The 14,739-nt window shown below is 38.7% G+C and overlaps 1 protein-coding gene and 1 pseudogene across 3 annotated transcripts in view; one reads left to right on the top strand and one right to left on the bottom strand.

Moving 5' to 3' along the window:
- The window catches only part of RAD54L2 (RAD54 like 2), a 144,224-nt gene that overhangs the window by 64,768 nt on the left and 64,717 nt on the right, over positions 1 to 14,739 (top strand). The gene's annotated exons all lie outside the window — the stretch shown is intronic.
- Positions 8,442 to 8,652, bottom strand: LOC114225089 (SNRPN upstream reading frame protein pseudogene; annotated as a pseudogene).

Genomic DNA, 14,739 nt, shown 5'->3' with positions numbered 1-14,739 from the left:
AAGAGACCAGGACAAGATAGATATCTCATTCAAAAGATAGGGCAGATGAAGTGGGGGAGAGAGAAGGGAATGAGGCACACAGCAGTCATTGATCTATAGCCGTTCTAAAATTCCTAGCTGTCGGGCACCTGGGTGGCTCAGTCATTAAGCATCTGCCTTCGGCTCAGGTCGTGATCCCAGGGTCCTGGGATCGAGCCCCACACCGGACTCCCTGCTCGGCAGGAAGCCTGCTTCTCCCTCTCCCACTCCCCCCGCTTGTGTTCCTGCTCTCGCTCGCGCTCTCTCTCTCTCTGTCAAATAAATAAATAAATAAACAATCAATCTTAAAAAAAATAAAATAAAATCCCTAGCTGAGCACATTTTGCTAGTTCCTTGATTAGAACTCAGTATTACTCATTGGGAACTCAATATTTCTCCAGTGCTTTTGGTGTTATCCTCTAGGATCTTAGTTCTGCCTTCTGAATAATCCTTCCATTTCACAAAAAGTAACCTGGATTACAGTTGAATCCCAGCTTGCTGACTGCCTCTAGAAGTTTGAGGGTCCAAAGCCTTCTTCATTTTGTAATGTTTATATCCCTTCCAGTTCAGGCTCATACATTTGCTTTATAAACTTGTGTATCAATATAAAATCTACTTCACTAGGTAAAAGCTATACCCACAAATCTCTTCAAGATAATTTCTTTTCTGGTTGGCCTTCTAGGGAGGCTGCTATAGGATAATACTCTTAAGATTTTTCTAAGTTTTGCTTTTTAACAGAGAAGATCTGCTAGGCATGCCTGCAGAATCTTTAGGAGGCCTTTTGTCTGAAAAGGCCTATGAGGCACTACTTTAAATATTTCTGAGATCATAACAAAGGATCTTACAGGTCTACCCTGGATTTGATCTCAATTTTCCTTTTTTTTTTTTAGGATTTTATTTATTAGAGAGAGAAAGAGTATGTGCACGAGTGAGACAGTGTGCATGAGCAGGGGGAGGTGCAGAGAGAGAGGGACAAGCAGACTCCCTGCTGAGCATGGAGCCCAGTGCAGGCCAATCCCAGGACCCTGAGATCATGACCTGAGCTGAAGTCAGACACTTAAGGACTCAGACAGGTGCCCCATTAATTTTGCATGTTACTGCTGCTGACAGAGTTGCTAAACTTTCTGAAACAGTGTTTCTTTTCCTTTAGCTTCCTATAACATTTTCCTTTAAACCTTCCTCTATAATCTCCTTGAAGCCCTTTGGGCTTTTATGACCAGTCTCTTCACTAACTTCCACTTACTTGACCCCAAACACGAGCCCATAGTTTAATTTTTTATTGAATTTTTAATTTTTATATACCCCAAGTACCAAGTTTCTGTTTCAGTTACTAATACTATGTCATAAGTTTCCCCCAAACTTAAGTGATTTAAGACCGTAACATTTATTATTTCTCATAGCTACTGCTTGGCTGACAGTCCTAACATCTAGGCCATCAAGGTTTCCCTCCCTCCGTCCCTCCCTCCCTTCCTAAAGTAAGGTCTATACCCAATGTTGGCTCGAACTCACTACCCCGAAATCAAGAGTTGCAAGCTCTACTGACTGAGCCAACCAGGCACCCCTAGATGTCTCTTGATTGTATTTTTGACTGTAGATATTTTTCCTGTTTCTTTGCACATCTGGTGATTTTTGATTAAATAAAATGGTCTTTGCACATAATATATAGGCTCTGCATTCTGTTATCTTCCTTAAAGAGTGTACCTTTTAGTTTTAGCAGGCAGTTCAGTTACTGATTGATTCCCTTGAACTTGTGAAGCCTTGGTTGTTTGCCATTTGGTAGGATTCAATCTCTAAATTCTCTCTTCTTGCAGACCATGTCAGGGCTTGGTTTTAGGCTTTGTTAGGGAGGATATAGTATAGGTCTTACTCTAGAGTGTGGTTCTTACTCTGAGGGACAGCCTTTCTTTTGTCTCAGCTGGATGGTAGGGGTGTTATATAAGATCTTAATGAGATCTTTCAATTCTGGCAAGTCTAGAACTCCCCAGTTCCCCTGGCACTGCTCTTTTCCTAGCACTGCTAGACTTCTAGTATCTCTATTTTGCTCTCATTGTGGCCAGATACATACTCTGAATGATTTCACATGTTTGAAATTTGTTGAGGTTTGCTTTATGGTGCAGTAAATGGGTAGTTTTGATAAATGGTGCATAAGCTGTTGAAAAGAATGTGTGTTTTGTCATTATCAAGTGAAGTGTTCTAAATATGTTTGTTAATTGTTTCATTCAGTTCTTGTATGGCCTTACTGGTACTTTTGTCTGTTGGCTCTTATTCTTGAAAAAGGCATGTTGGTCTTTTGTAGATTTGTAGATTTCTGTATTCCTTCTTTCAGTTTTGTCAGTTTTGATGTATTTTGAGGCTAAGATATTGTGTGCATACAGATTTGATACTGCTATATCTTCTTTGTACACTGACTTTTTGTCATTATGAAACGTCCCTTTTTATTTCTAGTGTGCTTCTTACCCTAATGTCTCTTTCACGTGATATGAGTATAGATATGTCAGCTTTTGGTTAGCATTTCTTAGTGTCTTTTTTTCAACTTTTTTTTCTATTCTCTTTCAACTTTTTTCCTCTTATTTAAGTTGTTTTTCATGCTAGCACCAGTTAGTTGGGTTTTGTTTTTTTAATCCAGTCTTAGTCTTTTAATTGGACTTTAGTTCATTTATATTTAATGTAATTATTGATATAGTTGTGTTAAAATTTATCATGTTGGTATTTATTTTCTATCTCATCTTCTGTCTTGTTCTTTTTCTTCCTTTGGATTAATCAAGTTGTTTTTTTTGTGTGTGGCTTTTTGTTGTTGTTTTAGATTCAGTTTTCTCCCTACAGGCTTGTTAGTTATACAGTCTTTTACTGTGCTTGTAGTGGTTATCCTAGATTACAGTATCTATCCTTGTCTAATATAAATCATTGCTTTTATTACTTCCCCAACTATATTAGAATCTTAGAACTTTTTTTTATTTTTAATTTTTAAGATAGATTTATTTATTTATTTATTTATTTATTTATTAGAGAGAGAGCTAGCACAAGCAGGAAGGACAGAGGGAGAGGGAGAGGAAATCTCAAGCAGACTGCTGAGCATGGAGCTTGATATGGGGCTCTATCTCACCACCCTGAGATCACAACCTAAGCCAAAACCAAGAGTCAGACGCTTAACCAACTGTGCCATGCTGGTGCCCCACCTTAGAACATTTTAAATCTGTTTACCTCTTTCCTGCATTTTATGTTATATATCCTTATTTTAATTCTGTATATTTTAAATGCCACAAAATATTGTTTTTCTCTGGTCAGTATTTATATTTTCCACACATAGACCCTTTTTGTTATTCTTTTCAATTTTTAAGAGTTTATTTGAGCAAACATCAAATCAAGCAGTGCCAATTGGAAATGGTTAGGAGCACTTCCCTTTTTGTTATTTTTCATTCCTTCCTTCATTTCTGTTTTTTGACTGAGATCATTTTCTTTCTGTCTAAAGGATTTCCTTTGGTATTTATTTTTGGGTATGTTTCTGGGCAACAAATTTAATCTGTGTTTTTGTTTGTCTGAAAGTTGCTTTATTTTGCCCTCATTTTTGAGTCATGTATTAGCTGGTACAAAATTCTAGGTTGCCAGTTATTTTCTTTAAAAACGTAGAAATTTTCCACTGTCTTCTAGTGCCTTTCATGTCTCAAGAATTCATTGTTATTCTGTTGTTGCTCCTTTGAAGGTATTTTGTTCTCCCCCACTCATGACTGCTTGTGCAATTTTTTTCTTTGTCATTAGTTTTCAGCACTTTTGCTATATAATCTGCCTAGGAATGGTTTTTTGTTGTATTTTTTTTTTTTTTTCTGTTTATCCTACCTGTCATCTATGGAGCTTCTTGATTCATTACTATATATGTTGTTTCTAGAATATCTCTTTGATTCTTTTTTTTAATTTATTTTTAAAATTTAAATTCAATTAACATATAATGTATTATTGGTTTCAGAGGTAGAGGTCAATGATTCATCAGTCTTATATAATACCCAGTGCTCAGTACATCACGTGCCCTTCTTAATGTCTTCACCCAGTTACCCATTCCCCCTCCCCACCTCCCCTCCAGGAGTCCTCAGTTTGTTTCCTATGATTAAGAGTCTCTTATGGTTTGTCTCCCTCTCTGGTTTCATCTTGTTCTATTTTTTCCTATTTTCCCCTATGATCCTCTGTTTTGTTTCTTAAATTCCACATATCAGTGAGAATTGATTCTCTTCTTTTATATATTCTGATTATCTGGTGACATTATCCATCTTTTCATTTATTTTCTCCATTTCTTTGTTTTTTTTACACATTTTATCCGTTTTATTTTTTATTTTTTAGTATCTAGATCACCAGTGATTTTGGTTCTATTGTCTGTTTGTCCTTCTTAGTTTTTGATCATTTGATCTTGTCTTCTGGCATAGCTGGTAATTTTTCATTGAATGCTGGGCAGTGTATATAGAAAGTTTTAGAGACTATGGATGATATCTTTAGAGAGTGTCCTTTTCCTCTTCTAGGCACATATAGTGGGGCTGGTCACCTTAATCCAGCGAGACAAAGTGCAATAAATGCTGATCATAGTTTAGAAGCATTTGTTTACTTCTGGCACACCCCTGTTTCTAGAGTGTGGTCATCCCATAAGTTCCAACTGAGAGCCAAGATGTTCACTGGGACCATCTGCTCTGATAGTTCCTAATTCTAATCCTTATCTTCTCTGCACCTCAAGATTGCAGAAACATCTGCTCTGCTTTTCAGTGGTATTCTGCTTAGCTTCTTAACCTCCATCTCACTCAGCTTTAGAGTGAAGTAAATGGCTTGAATGGAAATGAACTGGGTTTTTGCCTCAGTTCTGTGTTTCGCCTTTTCACCAGGATCGTGGTCCCTCATGTCTTCAAGTTTTGTCTTTTTAGTCCAGTGAAATTGTCAAAAGTTCTTCTGGTTTGTTTACTTATTAACAGCCCTCTGTTTGGGTGACTCTCAGCTTGCCCCAGCAACCAGACTTGGCGAAAGAGGAGAATAAATGGCAGTAGAATGCTGGCTCATCTCTTCTTACTTTCCCTTCCTCTGGAATCTCGTCCCTTCTACTTCTGGTCCTCTCAGCATCTCTTCAGTGCCTTCAAAAGGCTTTGTTGTTGTTGCTCTTGTTGTTTTTAAATTTGATAACATATTTCTAGCTATTCTTAGGGCAAGCATTGGTTTGCCTCAGGCTATTCCACCTTAGCTGCAAGCAGAAGCAGCAAGCTAACATTTAAAAATATGTATATATTCTTATTGAGGTATAAGTCACCATTTTGAAGTGTACAGTTCAATGATTTTTAGTATATCAAGGTTTTTGAACCATCACCACTGTCTAATTTCAGAACATGTTCATCACCCCAAAAAGAAAACCCCCTTATCCATAAGCAGTCACTCCCATTATCCTCTCTCTCAGTCCCTGGCAACCACTATCATACTTCTGTCTGTAGAGATTTACTTGTTCTGGACATTTCTGTAAATGGAATTATACAATATGAGGCCTTTTGTGTTAGACTTCTTTAACTTAGCATAATGACTAAGTCAACTGTGTGTGTTAAAATATATGTAACATACAATTTACCATTTTAGCCATTTTCATTTTTTATTTTTTAAGTAGGCTCCATGCCCAATGTGGAGCCCAATGCAGGGCTTGAACTCATGACCCTGAGATTGAGACCAGAGCTGAGATCAAGAGTCAGATGAACAACCAACTAAGCCACCAGGCATCCTATTTTAGCCATCTTAAAGTGTAGAATTTAGTGGCATTAAGTAAATTTACATTGTTCTGCAACCATCACCACTAACCATCACCAAAACTTTTTCATCATCCCATATTGAAACGCTATAACCATTAAACCATCACTCCATTACTTTTTCTTCCTACCCCTTGGGAACCACCATTCTACTTTTTGTCTTTATGATTTTAACTACCTTAAGTACCTCATATAGATGGAATCGTATAGTATTTGTCCTTTTGTGACTGAATTACTTCACTTAACATAATGTCCTTAAGATTCACTCATGCTGTAGTGTGTGTTAGAATTTCCTTCCTTTTTAAAGGCTGTGTACTATTCCATTGTGTGCATATATCACATTTTGCTTATCCCTTCATCCATCAGTGGATACTTAGGTTGTTTCCACATCTTAGCTATTATAAATAATGATGCTATGAAAACAGCTGTATGTCATGTCAAGACCCTACTGTCAGTTCGAGTATACATCCAGAAGTGGAATGGCTGGATCATATGGCAATCCAGTGTTTTAACTTTGTGAGGGGTTGCCATACTGTTTTCCATAGCAGCTTTGTCATTGTACATTCTTGCCAACAGCACACAAGGGTTCCAATTTCTTCACATTCTTGCTAATGCTGGTTCTTTGGTTTTTTTGGTAGTAGCCATCCTAAATGGCTGTGATGTGATATGTTATTGTAGTGTCAATTTACGTTTCCCTAATGATGAGTGATTTTATGCATCTTTTCAGTTGCTTATTGGTCATTTATAGATCTTCTTTGGAGAAATGTCTGTTTATGTCCTTTGCCATTTTTGAATCAGTTTGGTTTTTGTCACTGAGTCTTAGGAGTTCTTTATATATTTTGGATATTAATCCCTCATCAGATACATGGCTTGCAAATATTTACTCCCATTCCATGGGTTGTCTTTTCACTCTGTTGGTAGTGTCTTTTCCTGCCCACAATTTTAAGTTTTCATGAAGTCCAATTTGTCTTTTTTTTCTTTCTTTTGTTGCCTATGCCTTTGGTTTCCTATCCAAGAGCTCATTGCCAAATCCAGTGTCATCAGGTTTTACCGTTATGTTTTCTTCTAAGTTTTATATAATTTTAGGTTTTACATTTAGGTCTTTGATCCATTTTGAGTTAATTTTTGTATATGGTGTAAGGTAAGGGTCCAGTTTCATTCTTCTGCATGTGGATATGTGGTTTTCCCAGCACTGCTTGCTGAAGAGACTGTCCTTTTCTTGTGAATGGTATTGGCACTCTTGTTGAAAATCCTTTGACCATATATGTGAGGGTTTATTTCTGTGCTCTCTGCCCTATTTTATTGGTGTATATTGCTGTCTTTATGCTAGTTCCACATTGTTTTGATCATTGTAGCTTCATAGTAAGTTTGGAAATCAGGAAGTGTGTGTCCTCCTTTGTTCTTTTTCAAAATTGTTTTGGCCTGTTTTTGTAAACAGAATTGTGCTGGAACACAGCTGTCCTTGTTCACTTACATGTTTATGTATGGCTGCTTTTGAGCTACTCTGGTAAAGTTGAGTAGTTACAACAGAGACCCATGACCCACAAAACCTGAAGTGTTTACTATCAGGCTTTTTATAGAAAAAGTTTGCCAATATCTGAACATTTAAACTCTTTGCTCATTTCCCCAACTATAGTGGATTGTACCACAAATAAGTAAATCAAAAGGAAAAGTAATTTGTGCAAAGATATTTATGCCACTAAAGATACAAATAAAAACTAAGAGTGAGCCTGAATGACAAAGCATTCTGTGATTTACTGATAGCCTGCCATTAAAATGATGAGTATGTGGACTATGTCAAAGAAATATTTATATGTATGTAACATGTGACCAAAACAGAACACAAAATGATGTGTACTCATTGGTTACCAGTATAAACTATGCAAATGTATATTAACAAATGTGGAAAAGTTGAGATCTAAATAGTTTAGAGATTAGTGCTTATTATATTTTATCTTCTGTTAAGACTTCTAAAATTAAAATAGTTGTGGAGTTTTATTCTGGAAAATCTCAAATGAAATAGAAAAAGAGACAATAGTAAAATAAACCCTGTATTTCCAGTATTCTCTTCAATAGTTGTGAATACAAGGCTAGTCTTGTTTCATTTGTTCTCTCCAACCTTGGATTATTTGGAAGTAGATCCTTAATGTTGTAACATTTTATCTGTAAACTTCAGAGTGTATTTACTCTATCTTCTAACATTAAAGTCCTAGAAACAAAAACAAAAATAAACACAATACCATTATCACACTTAAATATTTTAAATCAATAATTCCTTATATCATGAACTATCTGGATAATCCCTGATTATCTTTTAAAGATTATTTTTACTGTTATTTCATTAAAATCCCTACAAATTCCACATTTAGTTTATTTGTCTTTTAAATCTGCTTAATCTGAGCTTCCCTTACTTCTTTTTCATTTTCTTTTTTTCCTTGCAACTTATTTGCAGAAGAAAAGGATTCACTTGTTACTGTAGTTTCATACATTTCTAGATTTTGCTGAATGCATCCTGTGGTCTTGCTTAACAAATTTAACATAATTCTTTTGTTTTCTGAGAATCATGGATATTATCTTTATTACATTGTCAGCTGATTCAAATACATCAATACATTGTCAGCTGGTTTTTTACTTGGAAAGCAGCTACCTGGATGTTCTAATACTGCTTTAACCATGTCTTGGTGTCTCAGCTAAGAATGCCTTAGTTCACCTGGAAATCCACCACAGGTACCGGCTGCTGCTGAAATCACTTCGGGCACAGATGACACTCTTGGTTGTTCAGTGAGGCTGTCCTTCTGTGTTTGACTTGGACTTCTACCTCTGGTACGTGCTGTCCTGTAGTCTATCTCAGGTGTAAGTGGTCCCTGGCCTGCTTCATCACACTGCTGGTTGCTCCTTAGAACAGAGTGCATACAGCTCCAGTGGCCACTCCACTCTGTCTGCATGGTCCTTTTTCCCTGTATTTTTGCAAACTGGTAGTGAGATCTCAAGGTGTGTTGAGATTCAAGTAATGTTTTGGCACACATACATAATAGTTGTGGTGTATACATCCCATTGCATCACATCACCGTAAGGCATATGGTAAGACTTGGAATTCACTGAGCTTTGTTTATACAGATGGGATTGGGAAGGAAGAAGAGAGAGGGTCCTGGAAGTGTGTTTGTACCTTATACTCCCAACAAATGAAACATAAGAGATTTTTCTTTCAATGTTCCTCGTTTAGCTAGTCATATTTGTCGTGGTGGTGTTCATAACTCATTCCTGAGAAGCTTATGTAAGTGTTCGTTGGTGTTTATATTAACTCTAGTGATTGCTGCTCACAGCTGGCTCACGTGAAGGAGAAAGTTCAGGGGTATTTGCGACCAGATCTGATTCTATGATCCTGAATTTGGGTGGTAATAATCATTGACTTTTTAAACCACATGTCTCTTTACCTCCTTGTTGACCCTTTTCTCTTTTTCCTTAGCGGCTTTTAGTGGATTATTTTCCAGAAGTTTAGGGAGGGCTATTTTTGAAAGTTAAATTAATGATTTTGATTAGGTTGTAAATTCACATGGTTCATTATTCAGAGGATACAAAAGAACATGCAGTGGAAAGTTGCATTTTGACTTGGGGAAAAATTAATTATAGAAATTTTGAAATAATAGTTTATTATTAAGAATAGTTTAAGATGTGGTATATATTATAGTGTTATGTAAAAACCAGAAACTTCATAATAAGCATCATGAAGCAGCAATGAAGCACTTGTAAACCATTGACTTACATGACAACAAACTTTAAATATTAGTACATCTGTAAACTAAAGCTCTTTAACAAGCAAACAGTGTTGTTGAATCCAGAAGCTGAAGATTCATTCAAAGAATACTGGTTGGTAAGGAGTTGGTTTAGACCTGTATCCTCTGTGTAAAGGGGAAACCTGTGTCTGAACTAAGTATACATGAGAATTGTATATACTTTGATCATTTTAAAATTGCTACTGTACTTGGCCACATTCAACCCTGAGTCAGACAGGAATTCAAAGCTAGACCTTACAAGCTGGAATGTTTGATTGTGAATTTGTCTGTGATATTGAAAGGTTATCAGATTTTGTTCTTCCTTCTCCCAGAAACAGCCCACTCTGCAAGGCAGAAACCAGAAAAAGGAAATACAACAGTTGGCAACAAATTCCCACTGCCCAGTAGATGAAAAGCAGACCCCTTGACCTGACATTCAAGGCCTGCCCTCTATACTCTGACTCTGTCCTATCTGCCTGCTTTCTAACCTTGCTTCCAACTGTTCCTCCAAGTGGTTACTCAATAAATTTGCTTGTGAAATAGAAACAAAAGGCCTTAAGGCCAGGAGAACATCAAATTTCATTATCGGAACCAGGTCAGAGGACCTAGCAAAACACCAAGTTGAGGTGTGCCAACCCAGCCTCAAGTGTAATTGTGTAGGGCAAGCTGCAGTATTGGTCAAGTAGCCATTTAGCAAGAGATATCCCCTCTTAGGGACTCTGCTGTCCAGCAATCTGTTCCTTTGGGATGAAGAATATGATAGCCCCCCGCTTTACAAGGGAAGAATTGAGGGCTATAAGTTAGGAGAGAAGTGACAGTAATACTCTGTGACAACGCCATGGAAGTGTCAGCTCTTTGGACGGGTGGGGGCCCGAAGCAATGGTAGTTCTTCTTAAGGAAAACAGAATTGCTGACCTTTCTTTCCTCGGGTAGTGCTTCAGGTAGAAATAGGAGAGGACTGTTTGAGGGGAGGGTAGCCAGTCAGATTTGCAGCTCCTTTGGAACTTCTCTTTCAGTTCTCGTATCTGGCTGGACACACAGAGCAGGAGCACCTTACTTTCTCAGTGGGTGGAAGATGTCCACAAGCCAAGGCTCGTGTTGTGTTCCCAGTGCTTCTTGTCACCGTGGACTCTGCTGTCTTTGGGAGGCCTTTTGTAAAAGGCCTGCTGTGGATCCTGTGGTAACAGAGAAGGGACTGTGATGTTTTAACCTCTCGCTCCTGTTAATGGAATTGCATTGTCCCCTCACGAACATTTCTTGTCTGATACCTCCCTTAGCCATTTCCCCTTTGCTCTTCAAAAAGCAAGGTATCTACCTAAAACCCTTCAGTGTTCTCTCAGTATGAGAGCCAAGGAAGCTGCTTCCACCGCTGCTGCAGGAGAGTGAATCACCCGGGGTACTTACATGTGAGTGTGTGTGCATTTGTGCACACATGTCCATGCCCACTACCCCCTTCCAGCCCCAGATTTTACATTGGCCACATTAGCTTCCTCTCCCCACCCAAACAGTTGTCAGTGGAATGTAGAAGGCTAGGAAGAAAGGGCCTTGGAACTAGTCCTCCCCTGGACAGGGGTTGATGTCTGTGCCAGGATGTAGGAAGGATCTTGGGCATATACCTTAGTCTGTCTTAGATGAGGGGCTCCTGGGGAAAGATAGGGAAGTGGTTGTTGGGTTGGAAGGCCCTTCCTGCTGCTGTTTTGCTTAATTAATTTTAGCCAGTATTGAACTGCATGTATTTTCTCAACTATTCCACCTTGTTTAAAGTATCTGTTCCTTTTGCTTATGTTCCTGTATCTGCCTAGAATGTTCTTTCTTTCCTTTTACTAGTTGGTGCCTACTTATTATATTAGATTAAACCCAGGTTTCACCTCTCCCAAGGAGGACATGGGAGGACTAGACAAAGTGCTGGAACAATGCTCAGCACATAGTAAACACCATATAAAACAGCCGCTGCTTTTCCGAGGACTACTACCCCCATGCCCAGCCCTAGGCAAGGCTGGATTGGGTGTCCTTTCCCCAAGTGTTGTTGTTGTTAGGTGCTCGCCTCACAGGTTTCCCCATGTGGACCATTCCACTGTGCCTTGGTACAGGGCCTGGTACTCAAATGCTCCCATGTGTGTTAGGCTAGACTAAAAGGCAAGGGGCAGGAGAGGCAACAGTGGCTAGTTTGTGGTAGTCTCATGTGGAGAGGTTTAGAACGAGGATGTGGTCTGCAGTTTCATGTGGCTGGTGTGTGTGTGTGTGTGTGTGTGTGTGTGTGTATACACATGTACCTGTGTATTTGTAAGAAATGCTCATTTTGTAAGAACAATGCAGTTTGTGTCATTTCTGCTTCTCCTTTTGCTTTCTTATTTCTGATTTTTGATTAGAATATATAATATATATAGAATATATAAAGTTTGAATTTTCCACATGAATAAATACTGCTACTCAGCATGGCTGAGCAAGCCCTGTAGCTTTGTCTGCTCCTTAGACTGTTCAGTGTGGTTGGGAGTATGAAGTTTCATGGAGTATGGCAGACCTGGGTTTAAAGAAGGATATTTTCCCTAAGAGAGCTGTTGACACCCCCATTTTACAAATGTGGGGAACTAAGGCTTGGAAAAGTTGAACTCATGAACATAGAGCTAGTAAGTAAGTGACAGCACCAGGATTCAACACTAGCACTGCCTGACCATGAGGCTTGTTCTCTTATCGGTCTGCTCCTGTTTTCCTACTTGGTTCCTATATACCCATAGGCAAGCTATTTCTTTCTTTCTTTCCTTTTTTTTTTTTTTTAACTTTTTAGGGCTTTGGTTTCTCACATTTAGAATGAGGGGAGCAAAATTCACCTTGCAGTTATCATAAGAAAGAGAGGAGATAAGAAACCAAACTCATTCCTTATAGCTGGAATGATAGTAGTCCTAGGAAAAGCAGCAGCTGTTTTATATGGTGTTTACCATGTGCATTGTTCCAGCACTTCGTCTAGGCTGTCTCACATAACCATCTCCTCAACTGTCAGGCTAAGGAATAGCATGACAGTTGTTATTCCCTTTATATAATTGAACAAATAAGGGACAGCTGGTGTCACACCCCAGAAGTCTGGTTTCAGTGTCCATAGTAAACCCCTATGCTTGGCTATCTCTCAGGAAACATTAGTTCCCAACTCCATGCTGTTCTAGAACCTGACATCCATCTGAAAGAGACCATAAGGAACCCACAGTGATAATAGGGGCTACACCAAACCACAGAAGATAAGCAGTGATAGAGTATCTGGAACACTCATGATTCTGTGACTTGGCCACTGGCTTATGATATAGTCCATTTGTTATTTTTTGGTGATTAAGTGCATATGATGATGACCCATGATACGTCTTTCTTTTGGTTTGGGGACATCAGCTTACTGGTTCACTCACTGAAGTCTATGGCAGCACTGTCTCCCTTTACCAAAGGCTACAGTGTTCAGTGTTTCTTACCCTACTGGCACCTGAGTCCATACTGATATAAACAAATGTTGAATATATAAATGAGGGAGAAGGGACAGATCTTCCTCACAGAAGAATTCCAAATAATGAATGTAGACATAAAGAGGAAAATGAAAAACCACTATTAGAACACCATAGTAATAATTCCTCCTGGTAAGATCCACTGATGAATGTTAAAATGAGTGGGTAAATTTTAAGAAACTGGATATTTGCATTCTCAAAGCCTCACAGTTCTCTACCACCCCAAATATTTGCATGTGATTTTGACATATGTCCAGAAATTCTTTGATGCCCCTCTCTCAGGAAATAGTGTTTAATTCTCTTCCCCTTGAATGTGGGCTGGGCTTAGTGATTTGCTTATAAAATATGGAAAGGGGGAAAATAGTAATTTTACAGTGGAGAAATCTGGCAGACACCACTTTAAACAAGTGATGAAGGTTAATATCACCAGTAGTAAGTCATATTGATAGCATGTATCCTGATAAGATGTGATGAGAAGGAAGGACACTTTACTTCTGTGGTATTCTTTCCCTGCAAAGCATAACTCCAGTCTGATCATGAGAAAACATCAGATGCTCAAATTAGGGGACAGTCTACAAAACACCTGACCAGTACTTTTCAAAAAACTGTCGAGGTCATGAAAGACAAGAATAGATTGAGAAACTGCCACAGTTTAGAGAGACTGAGACATGAGAGCTAGATGCAACATGATATCCTGAATGGAATCCTGTAGCAGAAAAAGGACATTAGTGGAAAACTGGTGAAATCCAAATAAAGTTTAAAGTTTAGTTAAAAACATGGGGTGCCTATGTGGTGTGGTTGGTTGAGTGTCCCATTCTTGACTTTGGCTCAGCTTGTGATCTTGGGGTCATGGGATCGAACCCCACATCGGGCTCTGTGCTCAGCATGGAATCTGCTTGAGATTCTCTCTCCCTCTCCCTCTGCCCACCCCCCACTCGTGCTCTCTATCTCTCTTTCTAAAATAAATAAGCAAATCTTTAAAGTTTAGTTAAAAACAAACAAAAATCATCCCACCAAAACCCTAGACTTCCTGAGTCCTTCCTGCCTGAGAGTGAAGTGGCATTGATCAGCCCATCTCAGTTATAGCGTTTATGTTCTAGCTTTACATTGCTCTTACCTTTAGGAAAGACTTTTTGGTTGTGTACTTCTTGTATCTGGGAGGCTCTGGTGGATTTGGAGACAGGCTTATGATCTATGTGACTGTCAAAGCCTGCCCATCGCATAAACAGAATGCTGCTCGGCAGGCTGAGGAAGAGGGTGTGCACTCGGACCCTGCTTTTCCAACCCCAGTCCTTGCTGGCATTTGATGACACAAATGACATTCCCTCCGCCAGGAATTTCCTCCTTTTTTCCCCTCCTCAAGGCAGTACCTTTAGACATTCTCACCTTTCAAGGCTTCACTTATATTTTACCTCTCATGTAATTCCTTGTGTGATCACACCACAAAGTAGTTGTCTTTCATATTCCTGTGACCCTAAGGCAATTATTCTTGATTTAGCTAATTATCTCTGGCTAGAAAAATGATGTCTTATATTTTTAAGTTCTTTAGGTCAGTTAGACTGCCCTTCCTGTGGTGTTTAGCACACCTTGCTTTATTATGTCTAGAAAACAAACAAGCTCCTTGCAAGGAAGAAGTCTTAAAAACATCCCTTGAAGCATCTTGGACAGTGTTTGGCATGTTGTAGGCCCTCATTGAATGGCCAGTGAATC

This window comes from Eumetopias jubatus, unplaced genomic scaffold (genome assembly GCF_037043125.1).
Source record: "Eumetopias jubatus isolate StellerSeaLion01/CBP00866 unplaced genomic scaffold, mEumJub1_p1.0 scaffold_1, whole genome shotgun sequence".
Classification (NCBI taxonomy): Eukaryota; Metazoa; Chordata; class Mammalia; order Carnivora; family Otariidae; genus Eumetopias; species Eumetopias jubatus.
The sequence above is the reverse complement of the archived record's forward strand: the minus strand, read 5'-3'. Positions and strand labels throughout refer to the sequence as shown.